Source organism: Meles meles, chromosome 7 (genome assembly GCF_922984935.1).
Source record: "Meles meles chromosome 7, mMelMel3.1 paternal haplotype, whole genome shotgun sequence".
NCBI lineage: Eukaryota > Metazoa > Chordata > Mammalia > Carnivora > Mustelidae > Meles > Meles meles.
Window position 1 is genome coordinate 123,120,384 of NC_060072.1, and position 23,478 is coordinate 123,143,861.

The window sequence follows — 23,478 nt, forward strand, 5'->3', positions numbered from 1 at the left end:
AGACCACGACGGGCATGTCTGTGCTACGGGAAAGCACCTTTAAAAAGAGCCTATGCGGCAAGAGATAAGTGTCTAAAGATTCAAAATGAATCAACAGTATTGGATAACAGTATAATTCTCAACTCAGAAGCTGCCTCAAGATTAGGTGCATCTTCAGTTAATGTAACAGGAAAAAAAGGCGATGGATTTTATTTTATTAATTGCATCCACTCACAAATCGACCTACGGTCACCAGATGTGTAGACACAATGAGATTTTTTTGTGGCCGTTTATAGTCTTTAATTGAAATGATGAAAAAGGAAATAGATCTATTTAAAAACAAAACCAAAGAGCTACTTGGGTCGAGATTAAGAGGTGGCCCCCGGGGTGGGGTTCACGTTCTGAGTGGCCACCTGCGGTGCGACTTCGATGATCCGGGGCTTGTCTATGATTCTGGCCGTGCGGTTGCCCTTCTCCACGATCCCAATAATCCATGCTTGGTGGCCTTCCCCGTATTCGGGAGACTTGATCTCTGTGCAGAACCGGGCGGCTTGCTCTCGTGGTAACAGATGAGGAGGCCTCCTGGCAAAGGGAAAAAGAGAGAGAAAGGATCATCGTCTACTGGGATGCCCTGTTGGCGGTTTCTCGGCCCCTGGCTTTCCAGGGCACGTCCACCCCCACCGCCGGCTGGCCACCAACCCGTGTCTGCCTCTAAGTGAGCCGCCCTTTTCAGTCAACGGACTTTCCGCTGATGACACGGTAGAGCAATGTGCGGCTTCCTGGTGAACTGCTTACTCTATTAGAGGAACACACGCAGTGAACCTTAAGCTCTGAAAATGACCTCGTGAATCCCTGAACATCGTGCACGAGTGAGGGGTGTCAGGGCTCAGTAACACACGTGGTAGCTACTTTCTTCTTCCCACACTGAAAGTACTTGACACGGAAAGAGAACTTCTCTGACTTGATTTTCTACGTGGATTCCTCCTTTTATAAAAAAGACTTTCTCTATATATATTTGTTTAACTTAAAAGTTAAGACCACGAAGGGGTGCATGTCTCAAAGTACCAAAGGTCCTGTCACTGGCTCTGTCACCTCCAAAAGAGAAAAAGCATAAAATATGTTACAAAAGCCTTCACCGCAATGTCGCTAGCTAGGACAGAAAATTTATGTATTCGTAAACAGAAATGATACAATCAGGAAAAAATATAGATCCATACTTATTAAAAAGTAGAAACTTCTCATTTTTGAGTAAAGGAAACAAATGGAATTTGATGGTACTATTTGTTTGTTCATTCAACACTTACTCCAGGCCCACCAGGTGGCGGGCACTGTTCTAGCCCGATGCAGAACCAACCGTTCCCACTGTCCGCCTGGAACTTTCTTACTAGAAACTGGATTTTGGTTTGTTGTTGTTTTCAGGACAGGAAATTGCAGGCTCCTGGACAGCGGCCATGGGAAGCCTGTAGGCGAAGCACAGGCCTGTCTAGCTGGTGGGTGGGCAGAGCTCTGTGGTCTCGCCTCTGGCTGTACCCCCAGAAGCCCACTGGGGTGCTGGTAGAATTCCTGCACACCAGGCCCACCCCAGACTGCCACAGTCAGGTTTCCTGGTGGTCAGGTCTCGGTACTGGTATTTTTAAATCCCCAGATGATTTCACTGCTTTGTTAGGGTAGGGAAACTACAAAGTTCGAAAGAAAAGAGAAATAAGAAAAATTGAAAAGAGTGGGAGGACATCCAGAGCAAAATACAAGAGTCCAGGTAAAGGGCACTCTGGAGACATCAGATACTATCTCATTCTTTTTTTTTTTTTTTTAAAGATTTTATTTATTTATTTGACAGACAGAGATCACAAGTAGTCAGAGAGGCAGACGGGGGCGGGGGGGGGGGGGGGGAAGCAGGCTCCCTGCTGAGCAGAAAGCCCAGTGTGGGGCTTGACCCTAGGACCCTGGGATCATGACCTGAGCCAAAGGCAGAGGCTTTAACCCACTGAGCCACCCGGGCGCACCTATACTATCTCATTCTTAAAACAGCAATTTTGGACATTTTCTTCAAGGAAAAAAAATAGCATGTTCAATGTAACCTATAGGGAATCACAGTTCATTCAAATGCTAAGTTTCCCAGGAAAGCCGAGGAAGGACTCATTTTCCCATATTCTCCCTCCCTCCTGTCCTGTCACCAAAAAAAGCCACAGATTTCATGCCACCGGCTCACACACAGACGGGCAGGAGTCAGGTGACCTCAGCCCCCAGGGCCGCTGAAGACATTCATGTGAAGGCCTAGGTTATCTGCCAGCACTGACCTCACACAGTGGGGTCGTGCTCATGTACTCGGCTTCCTCCTTGTCAGGGGACTTTCCACTAGCCTCGCTAGTTTAATCCTCAGATCTGGACCCAGGATCCTTGTACCTGATGTCTCCGGGCAAGTCCCGTGCATGAGGCCAAACATGTTTCCACAGGCCTTGCTCACAGCAGCCATCTTGGCCAGGACAGGAAGGTTGTGGATCACGAAGGACACCTCGTTCCTCTGCTGCTTGGCCAGGTTCTGAGCATGACCCAAAATTCCAAAGCCTGTGATATCAGTGGCAGCGTGGGCATTGAACGTGTGCATGAGCCCTGCAGCTAAGAGAAAAGAGAGGAGCCATTTATGATCTGCTGACATAAATGAAGATGGACAAAAAAGCCACCTTTCCTCAACTCAAAATTGTACACACTTTGATCTCAAAATTGCAAATTTGTAAGGGAGGTGGCATATTGGAATAATGAAAATGTAAATTCTAAAACAAAACAAAAAAAAAGACCAGAGTGAAATTGTGAATGCGGATTTTTTTTAAAGATTTTACTTATTTGAGATAAAGCAAGAGAAAGAGAGAGAGCATGAGCCATGGGGAGAGGCAGAAGGAAAAGCACGCTCTCCTGAGGAGAGGGCCTGACATGGGGCTCAATCCCAGGACCCTGAGAACATGACCTGAGCTGGAGGCAGATGCTTAACTGACTGAGCCACCCAGGTGCCCTGAAAGCTTGTTTCATATTCTACAAGAACCATTTAGAACTATTAGCAGCTTCAATCAACAGTAATTTTCCAGTAAACTTAAAAAAAAAAAAAATCTGTCCGGAAGAATCAGATCTAAGCCATTCTAAAATCAAAGAACAAGACTTTGTAAGACAGACATAATTCAAAGCACTCTTAAAAGTGACTTGCCTAGAAGGTTAATTTTCTAATTAAAAAAATAGTTCTCTAGTTTTAGGTTTAAAGAAAATTGAGCAGGATTACCAGAGGTTCCCATATAGTCCTGCCTTCTCCCATTATTCTTATTATTTTTTTAAGATTTTATTTATTTATTTGACAGATAGAAAGATCAGAGTAGGCAGAGAGGCAGGAGGAGAGAGAGGAAGAAGCAAGCTCCCCGCTGAGCAGAGAGCCCTATGTGGGGTTCAATCCCAAGACCCTGAGATCATGACCTGGGCCAAAGGCAGACGCTTAACCCACTGAGCCACCCGGGTGCCCCCTCTTTTCCCATTATTAACATCTACACCTGTTACAAGGGATCCAAGCCATTACATCAATAATGATGCATTATTAAGTGAAGTTCATAGTTTACATAAACACCCACTTTTGATGCTGTACAATCTCTGGGTGCTGATGAGTGTATGATGTGGACCCATGATTACAGTATCATATACACTAATTTCACTACCCTAGGAATCCTGTGCTCATACCACCCCTCTCCCCAACTCCTGGCAACCACTAATCTTCCAACTGTCTCCACAGTAGTGCCTTTTCCAAAATACCAGAACTGGAATCAGAATATTTTCTCTTTTCAGATTGGCTTTTTTCACTCAGAAAGATGCTTTTAAGTTTCCTCCACGTCTTTTATGGCTTGATAGCTCATTTCTTTTTAGAACTGAATAATATTCCATTGTCTGGACGGACCTGTTTACTTACCCATTCACCTGCTGAAGGACTTCTTGATTGCTTCCAAGTCTTGGCAAATATGAATAAAGCTAGGACAAACATCCGTGTGCAGGTTTCCGGGTGGAGAGGTTTCAGTTCAGTTTGGTAAATACCAAGGAGCATGACTGCTGGATCGTATTAGTGTTTATTGTATTATTATGTGTGGTATAAGGACTTTCTCCCAGTCTGTGGCTGGTCTCCTTTCTTAGTGTCTTTCACGGAGAAGTTTTTTATAAAGTCCAATTTGTCAATTTTTTCTTTAATGGATCATGCTTTCAGTGCTGTATCTAAAAAAGTCATCACTAAACCTAAGGTCACCTACATCTTCTCCGAGGTTACCTTCTAGAAATTTAAGAGTTTGGGCCTATGATCCATTTTGAGTTAGTTTTTATTAGAAGTGTAAGGTCACTGACTTGGATTTCTGCCTGTGAATGGCCAGTTGTTCTGAGCCATTTGTTGAAAGGATGATCCTTTCTCCACTGAACTATGTTTCCTCTGTCAAAGATCAAAGTACAATTCATGTGGGTCCATCTCTGGACTGTGTATTCTGTTCCACCGATACATCTACTATTCTCAGACCAATATCACACTGTAGCTTACAGTGTCTTGAAACTGCTCTTTGGTATCTGTCCTCCAAATGCTCAACACTGTGTTGGCTGTTCTGAGTCTTTCCCTTCTGTATATAAACTCAGAATCAGGGGTGCCTGGGTGGCTCAGTGGGTTAAGCATCTGCCTTCAGGTCAAGTCATGATCCCAGGGTCCTGGGATCAAGGTTCGCATTGGGCTCCTTGTTCAGCAGGGAGCCTGCTTCTCCCTCTGCCCCTCCTCCCATTCATTCTCTCAATCTCTCTCTCTCAAATAAATAAGTTCTTAAAAAAACAAACAAAGAACCCCTCAGAATCAGTAATAACTGGCTAGGATTCTGAATGCGACTACACTGAATCCATACACTAGGTTGGGAAGAAGTGACATCTTGACAATGTTGAGGCTTTCTATCCCTGCACCTGGAATACTTCTCCATTATTTACATCCTCTGACTTCTGCCGTCAGTTTTGCAGTTTTCCTCATATGGAGCATGCACATACTGGTTAGATTCATACTCAAGTATTTCACTTTGGGGGGAGTAACTGAAAGTCTAATTTTTTGAAAATTAAGTATCATGAAATGAAATACATCCTACATTTACAGGAATACCCTGGAGGGAATGTGGTTTTTTGGTAAATATTCTCTTTGTAGTCCAACATTCTCAACCACAGAGGTGGAGAGAAGACTTGACATTTTCTGGTCCATCGTGGTAGTTACGCAAGCAGACATTCCATTCTATTAATGCATTTGCCCCACGGCAGTGGGGGAAGAAGCCAAGACCTGCACTTCAGAAGCTCTTCCTGGTGTCATCTTGGGTGAGCTTAGAGGCCCAGAGGATACAAAAGGACATGCTGAATCCTAGTCAGTAACAGGGATTCCATTTTTAGGTATCATCACCACCTTGTCCCTGTAAAGGAAACTACTGCTGCTAACATTTCCTATGGAAATTTTAACAAAACACAGAAGCCGAGAAGAATAGTACATTCTAACAAACTCCTGTGTGCCACACAACACCCAGCTTCATCGACTACCACCTTTCCACTAGGGTTCCCTCTCTTCTGGACTACTTGTTTGGGGATGTCAGAAAGGAGGATGGATCACTTTATTTTATTTATTTATTTGACACAGAGAGAGAGATCACAAGTAAGCAGAGAGGCAGGCAGAGAGAACGGGGGAGAAAGCAGGCTCCCCGCTGAGCAGAGAGCCCAATGTGGGGCTCCATCCCAGGACCCTGATATGACCTGAGCCGAAGGCAGAGGTTTAACTCACTGAGCCACTCAGGCGCCCAAGGGGTGGCTCACTTTAAAGCAAACCCTAGTCCTACTACTTCACCTGTAAATATTTTGATATGTAGCTCTTAAGGAGTTACGTATCAAATATGTCTTAACCACAATACCACTGTTATTCCAATGCAATTAATATTGTATGTAACAGATCTCTCTTAAACCTCTGAATTTTTAAGCTTCCCCTTTTCTCCCAGACGCCCTCTTTGTTATGGAAATGGAGTCAGTAGAATTTCCTGCATTCTGGATTTGGCTGTCCTCCCTGATGAGATAGATTCAAGTTCTTTTTTCTGGCAAGAGTACTTCATTGGTGGGGATAAGGAGCACTTGTCACCTCCACCCGAACCCTTCGACTAAGGGTTTTAGCAGCTGTTAATGCTTGTTGAGATTCCTTAAATCAAAGTGGGCAGCAAAAGTGGCAAGTGTGTGATTCAATCACTCTTCCTGCATTTATGAGAAGTGACTATTCTAAAGAGTTTAAAAAACAATTATTTGGACTTCCCGAAGTACAGCCCATACAAGAAAGGTGAAATGTGTGATTAATTCCTTTATTTTCAGGATGCATTGGTGTTCTAGCAACTTCCAAAGGTGGCGGCCCAAAATGTTAATTATTGTTATGGTTTCACTGATGTTTAGGTATGTGCTTCAGCTGGCTTCAGTCACTCTTCTTGCTGATGTCCACATGGCCCCTCACCCGCTGGATTGGTGGGAGCCTCCCCAAGTTCTGGTGCAGTGACATGACCCTGTTAGTTGACACCTCCGTTACTTTCAGGCACAGGAGGTCCCAGCCTTATCTTCTGCACTTCCTTTCCCAGAGCTGGAATCAACCGTTTCCCCCGGGAGTGCTGGCACTTTTTCGTGGAAATGTTAATTTTCAGATTAGAATCTGGGCTCTAGAAGTTCATTACTACAGGCTTATTATCGCTTCTAGGCTTAGAGATAAACATATTTGGGGGGGGGGATAGTCCTGAGTTCATACTGATAATCCAAAGTAAAGATTATAGTCTTTAACTTAACTTCTTCAGTCTTCTTTTTATTCTTCAAATCTTTTCTTCTAAACTGTATTAACTTACTTGCTTTCGGGGGTGCCTGAGTGGCTCAGTCAGTTGAGCATCTGCCTTTGACTCAGGTCATGATCCTGGGATCCTAGGATCAAAGCCTGTTGGGCTCCCTGCTCAGTGGGGAGTTTGCTTCTCCCTCTCCCTCTGCCCCTCTCACCTGCTGATGGCTCTCTCTCTCTCAAAACAAATCAATATTCTCACAAACGCAAGCCCGGTGAATACAATGAGATTTCTTTTTGGGTTTTTGTCCCAAGGATACACATTGAAAATAGTAGGCTCAAAGTGACTTGAAATAATTCTTCCCCAAGTGGTTTTGCCACTAATTTAGTATGTTAGGCAGCTTTAAAAAAAAAAAAACTGGTTTAGAATAGTAAGCAATGCTATTTTTTACATAATATTTAACCATAGAAAACATTCATTTTGAAGGCAAACTACAGAGAGTTCTATCTCCTCTTACATGGAACTTTTTTTTTTCAATATTTCATTTATTTATTTAACAGAGAGAGAGAGATAGAGACAAAGACAGAGAGAGATATCACAAGTAGGCAGAGTGGAAGGCAGATAGAGAGGGAAGCAGGCTCCCTGCTGAGCAGAGAGCCCAATGTGGGGCTCAATCTGAGGACCCTGAGATCATGACCTGAGCTGAAGGCAGAGGTTTAACCCACTGAGCCACCCAGGTGCCCCTACATGGGTATTTTTATTCATGATTCATTTTCCCGTTGTTCCTTTGTGAAAGTATAAAATACATATTATTCACATAAGAATGCACAAAATGTAGCAGACCATATATGTTCTTCTGTCCCTTTCTTGTTTGATTGTATCTTAGAGCATCCAGGAATAAAGAGCCTTCTTTCCTTTTCATGGCTGTATAGTATTCCACAGTGAACACACAGACTAGACAACTTAACACAACCAAACACTCTGTAACCTACTGGTGGACATGTAGATTGTTCCCCTTTTTTGCAATTATAATCAGTGCCCAATGCATAGTCTTATAGACATGCCATTTCATATTTTGGCCACTGCAGCTTTGAGGCAGTTATAGAAGTAGGACTGCTTAGGTCAAACTAAATGTACACATAATTTGCTACATATGATCAAATACTCCCCCATAAGCTTCTGCCATATTGTCACTACCAGCTGTGCACAAAAAGTAAGGACAGGGAATCTTAAATGCTCAAATACAAGGAAACTGAAAATTTGAAAATTACTGCAAATAAAAATTAATCCATTACAAATCCCTTACTGTTAAACGACTTACCTTAAAGAATCAGAAAAGGGAAAAAGACTCCTTGTACAGTTTAAATGGCACAGGAATAGAAAGGAAAAGCCTTGGTGGTACATGAAGAGAGCATCAGGGGACAAAGAATTAATGAATTATGATTTCACTTTGGAATAGGGTCAAAGAAATATTCCTGGAATGCAGAAAACAAACTATGGAAAAATCTGATGCCCCAAAAAACTATTCAGGAGTGGGCAAAAGGTAAATTACGGAGTACCTCTTTGGTAGACCATCCAGGCATTAAAAACTGTGTTCTAGGGTTATATAATGTGAAAAAAAGAACTCAAAAAGCAGACTCGAATACAAATAAAATGTATGATAACCACTAGCTGAGAACATGAACAATAAAGCAATGATACAGAAAGCCCCTATCAACCAGAGGAAAAAATACCCTGGAAGGAAACACAAATATACAGTAAGAGAAGCTGTTTTGGATGGTGAGACTATGGAAAAAGTTTCTTCTCTCCTTTTTTCATTTTCTAAGAACTTCTATAATCCGCCTGTCATGTTATTACAGTAATATATATATATACAATAAGTAGGAAGAAAAAACATATTACAGAAATTTTCTGAATGCAGCGGATCACTGGATGCCATCGTGTGTAGGCCCCCCGGAAACAGTGAGCGCCGGCCACAAAAGCCACAGCACCGCTGACCTCTTACACGTAGTATCCCCAGAAGCCCTCGCCTAGAGTGTTCTCAGCAGGAATGAATGGCCACCAGCAACAGACCATATAAGTCAGTCATGAAGTGGAAAAGTATACAGGGGAGAAAATGAATTAAACACAAGTGCACACACCAGGAGTAATGCTCAGGAACAAAACAGCAAGGAAAACACACAGGTAGGATTCAAATAAGCAAAAATTTAAAAACTAATTGCTTAAAGATACAAGTCTCTGCGATGAAGACTTTACAGTGCAGAGAATGAACATGAAATTCAGAGCAGTAGCTGCTCCCGCCCCGCCCCGCCCCGCCCCACCCCGGCAGCAGTCCCGGAGCTGAGTGTCGGGGGGGTACCTCTGGGCTTCCAAGGCCAGACTCTGTTTCTCATGCCAGATGGTGCTGCACTGCTGATCCTGAAGCCCTGCACAGATTTTATAAAGTTCTTTTGTATCAATTTGGGATCTCATAAAAAATTTTAACTTAAGAGGGGAAAGGCAAATACTGGAAAAAAAAATGTTCTCACATTTTTAAGTACCTTTAAAATCAGAGTGTCAGTCATCAAGATCTTTTCAGATATGCTGATCAACCCTAACATTTCTTCTTCTTTTAAATAACCGAAGACTCCACGGTTAAGTATTATATACATTTCGTTCAAAATCATTTGGAGAAAGGTGAAGAATAGAGGGAATAAGGCAGAGAAAATCCATTCAAATGCATTTCTTTTTTTTTTTTTTTTTTAGAGAGGCAGGATCTCAAGCAGGCTCCACACCCAGCAAAGAGCCTAACTCGGGGCTCGATCCATGACCCTGAGAGACCGTGATGTGAGCTGAAATCAACAGTCGGACTCTTAACCCTCCGAATCACCCAGGCGCCTCACATTCAAATCCATTTCTGGTTGGCGGCTTAGCGAACCCAGAAAAACTAAACGAAGACTGTTTTTTTGTTTTTTGTTTTTAAAGTAGGCTCCATGCCCTGCATGGAGCTCAGTGCAGGGCTTAAATTCACGACCCTGAGATCAAGACCTGAGCTGAGATTGAGAGCCTGATGCTCAACCAACTGAGCCACCCAGGTGCCCCAAAAAGTGACCTTTTTAAGGAAAAGATTTCTGAACTTCATTTTTCAAGTTACAAAATAAAATGTCACCCAACCCACATCCTTAAATACAACATGGCAATAATGATGAGAAAGAAAACTGGTATTTCCAGAAAAAAAAATCATAATAATTTCCATCACTGAGCCTATCAACATTGATGAAATGTGGTACTACAGAAAGAGCAGTGTTTATAGTTATACAGTTTTGGGTCTGAGAACAGGATCTGCCCATATTAATGCATTTCCTCTCAGGCAAAGGGGAGAAACAAGGTCGCGTTCTCATGATTATGAAAAAAAGGTCTGTGAAGTATCATAAAGAAAGCTAGCACATGGTATACAAAGTGAACTCATCCGGTCCATATTTAACGAAGACCTACAGTGAGAATGAGTCCCTCGTTCTTCGAAGCACTGGGGCCACCACAGTGAACAATACCAGTGGAAATCCCTGCCCTCTGGAAGCTGACATTCTACATGCTGGTTCGCTTCCAAATCATTTGCACAGATGCTTTTCTAGAAACACTTCCTCTGGCATGTCAGAGGTCAGGACTTCAAAGACCCAGGAGAAGAGCTTCCTTCTTAATTACACAATATGCCTGATATTTTCTACATCCATATGAAAGTCAAAAAAGGGGGGAGGGAGTATAAGATGCTTGAACTATATCAAGTAATTCCCTTGGCAAGCCTTGCTGCTTTCTAGAAGATGAATTGTGGTTCTTGAACTTTCCTGTTTCATTTTAATCTGCTTCTGAAACTTAATGTAGTACTAAAGCATTCACTCACTTACCGTGCATAAAGACTGTGGAATGGCCTCAATCTCTTACTTAACTGTTCAGAGATGACAGATAATAATACTTGAATGCATTGTAAGTGGTAGTTTAAAACCCCGGGTCACCACTAAGCACTGTGGGTCCCTGAGCAAGTTACCGCTCCATAACCAGATGAGCACTCCCACCCCAATACCTGTTCTGTTAAGCCTCGCCATGTTCATCATCGCCTCCTAGTACGCCAACTCGACGTCTTCTTGGGTGACCACTAGTTTGATCTTATTCCATTTTTCAGGCTAGTAACAGGAACAGAGGTTAGGAGGAAAAGGGGGGGAAATGTGATTAATCTTCTAACCACTGGAAGAAAAAGAGTATTTGTGGGGTTATCTTCTGGGGGTTTTGTTTACCTAATTTTGTACATAAAGTTAAGTTTCCAACTTTCGCTTCCTGTGACCAGTGTTTTAGGTGCCCCCATTGGATGCTGAATCATGCAATCTTTTCTGTTTTCTATCCCCGCTTCTGTGGTCCAGTCGTGCAGTTTCCTGGTAGGTAAAGGAAAGGGATTCTCCATCTTTCTGCTTCTGAGAAAAGGGGCTCCTGGACCTGGCATGGGTGAATCTGTGAGTCCTTACCGCTCTCGCCTGGTGGAAAGTGGGCACTGCAAATGTAAATTAAATTCAGGCCAAACCAGATTATTTAAAGGTCAAGGCATTTACCCACACAGGCCCTGAATGTTATTGACCTCCCTGACCAGTTGGAAAGACAGTGAGATGAGACTACCTACACCTGTAGTTTTAAGGCCCCGCCCCCCACCAAATTCCTCGTTTTACAAGTGTGTATATCCCTACCGTTCTACTGTGAGCTGGTTTAAGTGGATGGATTTTAAGAGAGATGAAGGAAATCAAATATTTCCAATTGTTGTCTGCCTCTTTTAAATTAAAGGACGATGGGTTTAAAATGTCTCATTGAAGATCCCATGGGGGAATTAGAACAATAATTTCTCCGTAGGTAATTTAATGAATGTTCCCAGTTTTAAAAACAGTGATTTGGATTATGTGGAAATTCCTTAAGTTCACATCTTTAATAATTGTGCTATTAAGATAAAAATATCTGAGAACATTTGAAATGGAAACACTAATGAAACCAACATTATTACAAGAATGATCATTTCTTTCTCCTTCAGCATTGGGTATTTAATCTTATTAAAGTTGGAATTTTGAAGATCACTTCAAAATCACCTTTTCCCATCCTCTTCAAGCAATGTGCTACGTTTCCCAAAGCACTGAAAGTATCCTTGAAGACAAATATTGAAACACAATGGTTTTCAAAACCATCTGAGGAATATTTCTCCCCAGATGTGTAAGAAGATAAAGAAGATGATTTTTAAAGAATAGACTATTTGAGCAGGTAAAAAAAAAATTAGCAAAACCAAAGAAACTTGAATTAAATTGTTTAAGAGTTGTGCACACTTATGACCAATTTTTAAAGATTTTATTTTTAAGTAATCTCTGTACCCAGCTCAGGCCAGAGCTCACATCCTGGAGACCAAGCATTTCACACCCCAAAAACTGAGCTAGCCAGGTGCCCCCAAACTCTTTCATTACATGAAGGAGAAATTGCAATCAATCCCAGATTCCAATATGCCATTCTTCCCTGAGAAGAAGAGATGATCATATTCCAGTAATTCAGGACCAAGGTTTAAAGTTGGTCAGATTCATTCATGCATCAAACAGAAGCCAGCATCTTGGCCATTACCTGCAGCTCTCCCCATCCTGGACTGTCTCAGCTATGGGGGCAGTTCAGCGCTCCCAGCGAAGGCCAGCCCTCCCCTTGGGCAGTGACACCTATCTCCTGTCTTGACTATTCCAGAACCTTGTGCAAGCGATTCTCCTTTTCTTTTTCACCCTGTTGGATCCCCTCTTCCACCATTAACATAGAAGCCTTCTGTCAGCTTCCCATCTCTTCGAGGCTCCCTGCCTTCAAGATGCCAGTTCCTCCATCTCTCACTCACACATTTCTGCATTCTTTCTGCAGCAAAGCTTGAAAAAAAATGTGTACATTCCCTGTCGCCAGTTTCTCTCCTCTCCTTTTCTTTGGAAGCCCGTCCATCTTCCATTCTGCCCAAAGGTCGATTCTCATTTTGGAGCTTATTAGATCCCAAGCATCACAGGACCCAGCAAAACACACACACAACTTCCCTCCCTGTTCCTTCTCAGCCTCCTTCACTGGGTCTCCCTCACGCCCAGGCTCCTTTGACAATTCTTTTCTATACACACCGCTTTCCCAGTAATCTCCATCTTGTGACTTTAATTTCCTTCTGTAACCTGATGATCCCCAAAGTTATATCTTTGGCCTGAACTCTCCAGAGGATTCCAGACCCTGCTTCCACATCGTCTAACAGACATCTCAAAACAGAATTCCCGAACTTCTCCCCTCAACAGTCATGCTCACCCACAAAATATAAAAAAGTATGTTTATGTCCTAACCCCCAAAAAGGGTGAAAGTGACCTTGTTTGGAAAAAGTGTCTTTGTGGGTATGATTAAGGATCTCAAGATGAGATCATCCTGGATTATTTGGGTGAGCCCTCAAACCCAAGGAAAAAATCTCTCCAGGTGACAATATCTGACCATCCCCACTCCCTTTCTGCTGAGCACCACTGATCTCTCCTATTTTGTGATGAAACAGAGCGGGAGGAAAGAAACAAAAAAATTGGAGGAAAGGAAGAAACACACACAAACACAGACACACACACGTACCCATGCAAAACCTCCACTCATTTCCATTCCTTTGGACCCAAATTACAATTTTAGAATCTGTCCCATAAAAATCATGGTCTTCTCACATGAAAAAAAAAATTAAGAAAAACAGGATAAATCTAATTCTAGGAGCACAAATATAATTTAGCTATGTGTTGTAGCTATAAGACAAGCATTCTATAAATCATTTCCACACAAAGAGAAGCAATTGTATTTTCTCCGAGCCTGTTTCCGGTATCAGCTATAATTAAAACTAGTCTGAGGAACTGACAGGGTGTGCGCTGCCCAGATTTGTGATCTTTCAGCATGAACTCGAACCTCAAAGATATATACGTATCAATCCAGCAGAAGATGAAAGGATAAAATTACCACTTACAGAATTGTTCTGGTTGAGAAATGTCAAGAGGCCTGGGGTAATTGCCTAGCATGAAGTGAAGAAATATCAACCCACAAACCTTCGCACACTCCTTGAGCACCTCACTGGTGCAGGGCTGTCTGCAAAAAAGAGGAAAAGAGTGGACAGCCACCCTTCCTGTGAGCAGAGCGTTCACGCCCTAGCTGGGGAGAAAGACAGTAAGACTCTGGCAAGGGCAGGCATGCTGAAGGCAGAACTTCTCCTCAGGGCGTGTGTGTGGCCAGAGGAGAGGGAGAAAGACACCAGGATACTCTGCTGGAGGAAGCAGGGTTAACGGTCCTGATGCCAAATTGCCCAAGAATGAAGAGACCTGTCAGTCCTGCTGGAACATTCAACCTTCTATGGCCCCTTGTGCATATTCCAGCTCAGCATTTATAATTTTCATATATGAACACATGTTCGGGGGCATCTGGGTGGCTCAGTCAGTTAAGCATCTGCCTTCAGCTCAGGTCCTGATCCTGTGGTCCCAGTGGGGAGTCAGCTTCTCCCTCTGCCTCTTCCCCTCCACCCACTTATATTTTCTCTCACTCACTCTCAAATGAATAAATAAAACTTTAAAAAATATATTTAAAAAATATATGTATATATATATTTAAGGTCTGATGTTTTGTGATCAAATGTAGTACATACACATTGTAGAAAAATAGAAACTAGAGAAAGAATTTTTCAAAACTAAAATTCACTCATGATACTGCTCTCTGGGAGAAAACTCGTGTTAAAATCCCTTGTATTGGAGGAGTCAAGATGGAGGAGAAGCAGCAGGATGAGACCACATCTGGTAGCAGGAGATCAGCTCGATAGCTTATCTAAACATTGCAAACACCTACAAATCCAACAGGAGATTGAAGAGAAGAAGAACAGCCATTCTAGAAACAGAAAATCAGCCACTTTCTGAAAGGTAGGACTGGTGGAGAAGTGAATCTAAAACGACGGGAAGATAGACAGCGGGGGAAGGGGCTGGCTCCCGGCAAGTGGTGGAGCAACGGAGCACAAAATCAGGACTTTTAAAAGTCTGTTCCACTGAGGGACATTGCTCCAGAGGCTAAACCGAAGTGAAGCCCATGCGAGGTCAACGTGGCCCCACGTCCCGCAGGGTCACAGAAAGGTCGGGGGTTTCAGAGTGTCACAGAGCTCACAGGTATTAGAACGGAGAAGCTGGCTACAGAGACAGAGCCAAGGACTGAACTCCCAGCTTGGGGTTACCTTGAACTGGTTGCAGGCTGGGTGAGCTGGGAGCGCGGCTGGAGGCTGGGGATACGGGAGTGATTGGGTGCTGTTCTCTGGGGGCGCACTGAGGAGTGGAGCCGCAGGCTCTCGGCTCCTCTGGGCCGGGGACTAGGAGGCCAACATTTTCATTCCTGTCCTCCAGAACTCTACGGAAAGCATTCAGGGAACAAAAACTCTGAAAAGCAAACCCAAGCAGATTACTTAGTCTGGCCCCCGGTAAGGGAGGTGCAGTTCCACCTTGGGCAAAGACACTTGAAAGTCACTACAACAGGCCCCTCCCCCAGAAGATGAACAAAATATCCAGCCAGGATGAAGTTCATTTATCAAGGAAAGCAGGTTCAATACCTAGGACAGAAGCGGAATTCCAGAGGAGGAGAAAGCAAAGCACGGAACTCATGGCTTTCTTCCCATGATTCTTTAGTCTTGCGGTTAATTCAATTTTTTTTGTTTTTGTTCTTCTTTCTTTTTTCTTCTTCTGCTAAATTTTTTATAACTTTTACCCTTTTCTTTTTAACGTTTTTTTAACTAGTTTATCTAAAATATATATTTTTCTTTCTTTTTTATATTTTTTCTTTATTTGTTTTATTTTTAAAATTTTTTTTCTTTTTTTTTTTCCTGAACCTCTTTTTATCCCCTTTCTACCCCCCACAATTTGGGGTCTCTTCTGATTTGGTTAGAGCACATTTTCCTGGGGTCTTTGCCACCATTTTAGTATTTTATTTGATCCTTCATATCCTCTTATCTAGATAAAATGACAAGGTGGAAAATATCACCACAAACAAAAGAACAAGAGGCAGTACCGAAGGCTAGGGACCTAATCAACACAGACATTGGTAATATGTCAGATCTAGAGTTCAGAATGACGATTCTGAAGGTTCTAGCTGGGCTCGAAAAAGGCATGGAAGATAGTAGAGAAACCCTCTCTGGATATAGAAAAGCCCTTTCTGGAGAAATTAAAGAACTAAAATCTAACCAAGTTGAAATCAAAAAGCTTTTAATGAGGTGCAATCAAAAATGGAGGCTCTCACTGCTAGGATCAATGAGGCAGAAGAAAGAATTAGTGATATAGAAGACCAAATGACAGAGAATAAAGAAGCTGAGCAAAAGAGTGACAAACAGCTACTGGACCACGAGGGGAGAATTTGAGAGATAACTGACACCATAAGACTTAATAACATTAGAATAACTGGGATTCCAGAAGAAGAAGAAAGAGAGAGGGGAGCAGAAAGTCTATTGGAGAGAATTATTGGAGAGAATTTCCCTAATATGGCAAAGGGAACAAGCATCAAAATCCAGGAGGTGCAGATAACTCCCCTCAAAATCAACAAGAATAGGTCCACACCCCGTCACCTAATAGTAAAATTGACAAGTCTTAGTGACAAAGAGAAAATCCTGAAAGCAGCCCAGGAAAAGAAGTCTGTAACATACAAAGGTAAAAATATTAGATTGACAGCAGACTTATCCACAAAGACCTGGCAGGCCAGAAAGAGCTGCCATGATATACTCAGAGCACTAAATGAGAAAAACATGCAGCCAAGAATACTATATCCAGCTAAGCTATCATTGAAAATAGAAGGAGAGATAAAAAGCTTCCAGGACAAACAAAAACTGAAAGAATTTGCAAACACCAAACCAGCTCTTTAGGAAATATTGATGGGGTTCTCTAAGCAAAGAGAGAGCCTAAAAGTAGTAGATCAGAAAGGTACAGAGACAATATACAATAAGAGTAACCTTACAGGCAATATAATAGCACTAAATTAATATCTCTCAATCATTACCCTGAATGTTAATGGGCTAAATGCCCCAATCAAAAGACACAGGGTATCAGAATGGATAAAAAATCAAAACCCATCAGTATGTTGCCTACAAGAAACTTATTTTAGATGCGAAGACACCTCCGGATTTAAGGTGAAGGGGTCGAAAACAATGTACCATGCTAATGGGCATCAGAAGAAAGCTGGGGTGGCAATCCTTATATCCGATCAATTAGATTTTAAGCCAAAGACTATAATAAGAGATGAGGAAGGACACTATATCATACTCCAAGGGTCTGTCCAAAAAGAAGATCTAACAATTTTAAATGTCTATGCCCCTAACGTGGGAGCAGCCAACTATATCAACCAATTAATAACAAAATCAAAGAAACACATCAATAATAATACAATAATAGTAGGGAACTTTAACACTCCCCTCACTGAAATGGACAGATCATCCAAGCAAAAGATCAACAAGGAAATAAAGGCCTTAAATGACACACTGCACCAGATGGACATCACAGATATATTCAGAACCTTTCATCCCAAAGCAACAGAATACACATTCTTCTCTAGTGCACATGGAACATCCTCCAGAATAGATCCCATCCTGGGTCACAAATCAGGCCTCAACCGGTATCAAAAGATTAGGATCATTCCCTGCATATTTTCAGACCACAATGCTCTGAAGCTAGAACTCAGTTACAAGAGGAAAGCTGGAAAGAACACAAATACATGAAAACTAAACAGCATCCTTCTAAAGAATGAATGGGTATCCAGGAAATTAAAGAAGAATTGAAAAAATTCATGGAAAGAACTGATAATGAAAACACAACGGTTCAAAATCTGTGGGACATAGCGAAGGCAGTCCTGAGAGGAAAATGTATAGTGGTACAAGCCTTTCTCAAGAAACAAGAAAGGTCTCAAGTACACAACCTAATCCTACACCTAAAGGAGCTGGAGAAAGAAGAAGAAAGAAACCCTAAACCCAGCAGGAGAAGAGAAATCATAAAGATCAGAGCAGAAATCAATGAAATAGAAACAAAAAAAACAAAACAAAAAACAAAAAAAAACAAAAAAAAAAACAATGAAATTAGGAGTTGGTTCTTTGAAAGAATCAAAAAGATGGATAACCCCCTGGCCAGACTTATCAAACAGAAAGGAGAAAGGACCCAAATAAATAAAATCATGAATGAAAGAGGAGAGATCACAACTAACACCAAAGAAATACAGACAATTATAAGAACGTACTATGAGCAACTCTCCACCAACAAATTTGACAATCTGGAAGAAATGGATGCATTCCTAGAGACATATAAACTACCACAACTGAACCAGGAAGAAAGAGAAAAACTGAACAGGCCCATAACCAGTAAGGAGATTGAAACAGTCATCAAAAATCTCCAAACAAACAAAAGCCTAGGGCCAGATGGCTTCCCAGGGGAATTCTACCAAACATTTAAAGAAGAACTAATTCCTATTCTCCTGAAACTGTTCCAAAAAATAGACATGGAAGGAAAACTTCCAAACTCATTTTATGAGGCCAGCATCACCTTGATCCTAAAACCAGACAAGGATCCCACCAAAAAAGAGAACTACAGACCAATATCCTTGATGAACACAGATGCAAAAATTCTCACCAAAATACTAGCCAATAGGATTCAACAGTACATTAAAAGGATTATTCACCACGACCACGTGGGATTTATTCCAGGGCTGCAGGGTTGGTTCAATATCCACAAATCAATCAATGCGATAGAACACATTAATAAAAGAAAGAACAAGAACCATATGATACTCTCCATAGGTGCTAAAAAAGCATTTGACAAAGTACAGCATCCCTTCCTGATCAAACCTCTTCAAAGTGTAGGGATAGAGGGCACATACCTCAATATTATCAAAGCCATCTATGAAAAACCCACCACAAATATCATTCTCAACGGAGAAAAATTGAAAGCTTTTACGTTAACATCAGGAACACGGCAGAGATGTCCAATATCACCACTGCTATTCAACACAGTACTAGAAGACCTAGCCTCAGAAATCAGACAACAAAAAGAAATTAAAGGCATCCAAATTGGCAAAGAAGAAGTCAAACTATCACTCTTCACAGATGATATGATACTATAGGTGGAAAACCCAAAGGACTCCACTCCAAAACTGCTAGAACTTGTACAGGAATTCAGTAAAGTGTCAGGATATAAAATCAATGCACAGAAATCAGTTGCATTTCTCTACACCAACAACAAGACAGAAGAAAGAGAAATTCAGGAGTCAATCCCATTTACAATTCCACCGAAAACTATAAGATACCTAGGAATAAACCTAACCAAAGAGGCTAAGAACCTATATGCAGAAAACTACAAAGTACTCATGAAAGAAATTGAGGAAGACACAAAGAAATGGAAAAATGTTCCATGCTCCTGGATGGAAGATTGGAAGAACAAATATTGTGAAAATGTCTATGCTACCTAAAGCAATCTACACATTTAATGCAATACCTATCAAAATCCCATCCATTTTTTTAAAGAAATGGAACAAATAATCCTCAAATTTATATGGAACCAGAAAAGACCTCGAATAGCCAAAGGAATATTGAAAAAGAAAGCCAAAGAGGGTGCCATCACAATGCCAGACTTCAAGCTCTATTACAAAGCTGTCATCATCAAGACAGCGTGGTACTGGCACAAAAACAGACACATAGATCAATGGAACAAAATAGAGAGCCCAGAAATAGACCCTCAACTCTATGGTCAACTAATCATCGACACAGGAGGAAAGAATGTCCAATGGAAAAAAGACAGCCTCTTCAATAAATGGTGCTGGGAAAATTGGACAGCCACATGCAGAAAAATGAAATTTTACCACTTCCTTACACCACACATGAAAATAGACTCCAAATGGATGAAGGACCTCAATGTGAGAAAGGAATCCATCAAAATCCTTGAGGAGAATGCAAGCAGCAACCTCTTCGACCTCAGCCGTAGCAACATCTTCCTAGGAACAACGGCAAAGGCAAGGGAAGCAAGGGCAAAAATGAACTATTGGGATTTCATCAAGATCAAAAGCTTTTGCACAGCAAAGGAAACAGTTAACAAAACCAAAAGACAACTGACAGAATGGGAGAAGATATTTGCAAACGACATATCAGATAAAGGGCTAGTATCCAAAATCTATAAGGAACTTAGCAAACTCAACACCCAAAGAACAAACAATCCAATCAAGAAATGGGCAGAGGACATGAACAGACATTTCTGCAAAGAAGACATCCAGATAGCCAACAGACACATGAAAAAGTGCTCCACGTCACTCGGTATCAGGGAAATACAAATCAAAACCACAATGAGATATCACCTCACACCAGTCAGAATGGCTAAAATTAACAAGTCAGGAAATGAGAGATACTGGCTATTATGCGGAGAAAGGGGAACCCTCCTACACTCTTGGTGAGAATGCAAGCTGGTGTAACCACTCTGGAAAACAGCATGGAGGTTCCTCAAAATGTTGAAAATAGAACTATCCTATGACCCAGCAATTGCACTACTCGGTATTTACCCTAAAGATACAAACGTAGTGATCCGAAGGGGCATGTGCACCCGAATGTTTATATCAGCAATGTCTACAATAGCCAAACATGGAAAGAACCTAGATGTCCATCAACAGATGAACGGATAAAGAAGAAGTGGTATATATACACAATGGAATACTATGCAGCCATCAAAAGGAATGAAATCATGCCATTTGCAACAACGTGGATTGAACTAGAGGGCATCATGCTTAGTGAAATAAGTCAATCGGAGAAAGACAACTATCATATGATCTCCCTGTTATGAGGATGTGGAGATGCAACATGGGGGGTTAGGGGGATAGGAGAAGACTAAATGAAACAAGATGGGATTGGGAGGGAGACAAACCATAAGTGACTCTTAATCTCACAAAACAAACTGGGGGTTGCTGCGGGGAGGTGGGGTTGGGAGAGGGGGAATTGGGTTATGGACATTGGGGAGGGTATGTGCTATGGTGACTGCTTTGAAGTGTGTAAACCTGGCGATTCACAGACCTGTACACCTGGGGACAATAATATATTATACATTTATTAAAAAATTAGAAAAAATAAAAAATTTTAAAAAACCCTTGTATTTTTCTCCTGTCATATATAGGTGGAACAAGGAGCCTGATGAGGGACTGGATCCCAAGACACTGGGATCCAGCCCTGAGCTGAAGGTAGATGCTTAACTGCCTGAGCCACCCAGGAATCCTAAATAGCTACTTTTAAAATCCTCTGATCTTGGGGCACATGGCTGGCTCAGTCTAAGGAGCATGTGACTCTTTGTCTTGGGCTCATAAGTTCAAGCCCATGTGGAGTGTAGAGATTATTTACATAAACTTCAAAAAAAAAATCCTCAAATCTTACAAGCTAGGGTATGGATGTAGAATATCGAGGTTTTCAACATTCCAAAGATTAGTCCTGAACAAAACTTAAGGTGAATGGACTGGAGACATTTGGGAATATCTTCAGTATTCATCTATATTTCAGCAACTGAGTATCCTGCAGCAATACAATGGAAAACCACAGGGGCGTCGGGGTGGCTGAGTGGGTTAAAGCCTCTGCCTTTGGCTCAAGTCATGATCTCAGGGTCCTGGGTTTGAGCCCCGCGTCAGACTCTCTGCTCAGCGTGGAGAATGCTTTCCATCCTCTCTCTCTGCCTGCCTCTCTGACTACCTGTGAGATCTGTCTGTCAAATAAGTAAATAAATAAAATCTTTAAAAAAACCTACATTAGGGTTAACATGAATGTGAATATTTCTGTGATCTATGATTGGGAATTATGATAGAAAATGATAGGAAGTTATGTCTAGGACATAGTAACTGAGAAGAAACACTTTGAACAACTATATATATGTATATATTAGGTAAAACTAACTATATATGTGACTATATATATATACATAAGTATATGCCAATTTTTAAAAAAGATTATTTTAGAAAGACATATAAAACGAGTGGGGGAGGGGAAGAGGGAGACGGAGGAGAAAAGCAGACCTCCTACTGAGCACGGACCAGACTCGGGGCTCCATCTCTGGACCCTAAGATCAGGAGCTGAGCTGAACTCTTAGATGCCCAACTGACTGAGCCACCCAGGTGATCCTATGCCAATTTTTTGAAAGCTGCACCTCTCATTTGCTATTTCTCTTAGTTTAGCTCACCTCAGTGATTTTTTTTAAAAAGATTTTATTTATTTATTTGACCGACAGAGATCAAAGTAGGCAGAGAAGCAGGCGGAGAGAGAGGAAGTAGGTGTGCCACCAGGCAGAGAGCCTGACAGGGGGCTTGATCCTAGGACCCTGGGATCATGACCAGAGCCAAAGGCAGAGGTTTTAACCCACTGAGCCCCCCAGGCACTCCTTGCCTCTGTGATTTTATAGCCAGAAGTTTTCGCATACTATAAAATCTGCCATGGTAAAGCTGTGGCTAGATTCAAGGTACTCTGATCACCTGAAATCATCTGATCGTCTGGGGATGTCCCCACCCACCACTTGACAGTGTCACAATGTCTGCAGTTTACTTATGACAGTGACCCTACCAAAACAACAAAGGAATGTTTACGTCTATGTCCATATGTGTGCGTGTCTGTGTGCATATGTTCTACATACGCAGGTGTGGTAGGATATCAGCAACTTAACATTTCTAGAGGTATCTGTTCTACTATTGTGTTAGTCTTTGCTTAAACTTGCTCAAAATAAAAAGTTGGGAAACAGAAAGAAATGTCATCTGGATTTTAAGCACCCCACAAACTTACTGGAAGGGGATTTACTAGACTGATTTGACTCTCTGAGGTGGATGATGGCTATTTAATTTTACTTTTAAAATTTTTGAAGATTTCTTCATTTGTTAGAGATAGACTCTCATGCACCTGTGCAGGGGAGTAGGGGAGGGGGAGAAGGAGAGAATCCAAATAGACTTCCCGCTAAGTTCTGAGCCCAATGTGGGACTTGAACCCATGACCCTGAGGTCACAACCTAAATGGAAACCAAGAGTCAGATGCCCAACCAACAGAGCCACCAGGGTGCCCCTTTATTGATAACTTTCTAATGTCCTGGTTAACAGTCTCATATTAATACTTGAGAAATCCGTTATAGATGTATCTGATTCGTGTTTGTATGTGTGTGTTTTAGATTTTATTTATTTATCTGACAGACAGAGATCACCAGTAGGCAGTGATGCAGACAGAGAGAGAGGAGGAAGCAGGCTCCCTGCTGAGCCGAGAGCCCAACACGGGGCTGGATCCCAGGACCCCGAGACCATGACCTGAGCTGAAGGCAGAGGCTTAACCCACTGCGCCACACAGGCACCTTTGGACCTCATTTTTTAAGATCTTCTTTGCTAAAGTGAAGTCTGAGTAGACGTCTCAACAAACAATAAGAACAGGAAAAAAATGTAGCCAATGCTCTTATTTCATTCCCTAACTACCCCCATGAAGCTCCATCTTGTAAATGAAGAAACTGAGGTCTAAGATGTGGAGGGACAGGCACAGCGAGTTAATAACACAGCTGGGATATCACCTCTGGCCTGTCTGAGGAGGATTCCTAAGGGAATCTCCAAGGAAAGCTGAGGACTCTTCTGGTTTTGTTTTGGCTTCTTTGGTGCTGTCGCTGGTCTGGGACAT

The 23,478-nt window shown here is 41.9% G+C and overlaps 1 pseudogene; it reads right to left on the minus strand.

Annotated features, from left to right (window-relative positions):
- Positions 1–300: 300 nt before the first annotated feature.
- Positions 301–23,478, minus strand: LOC123946495 (annotated as a pseudogene).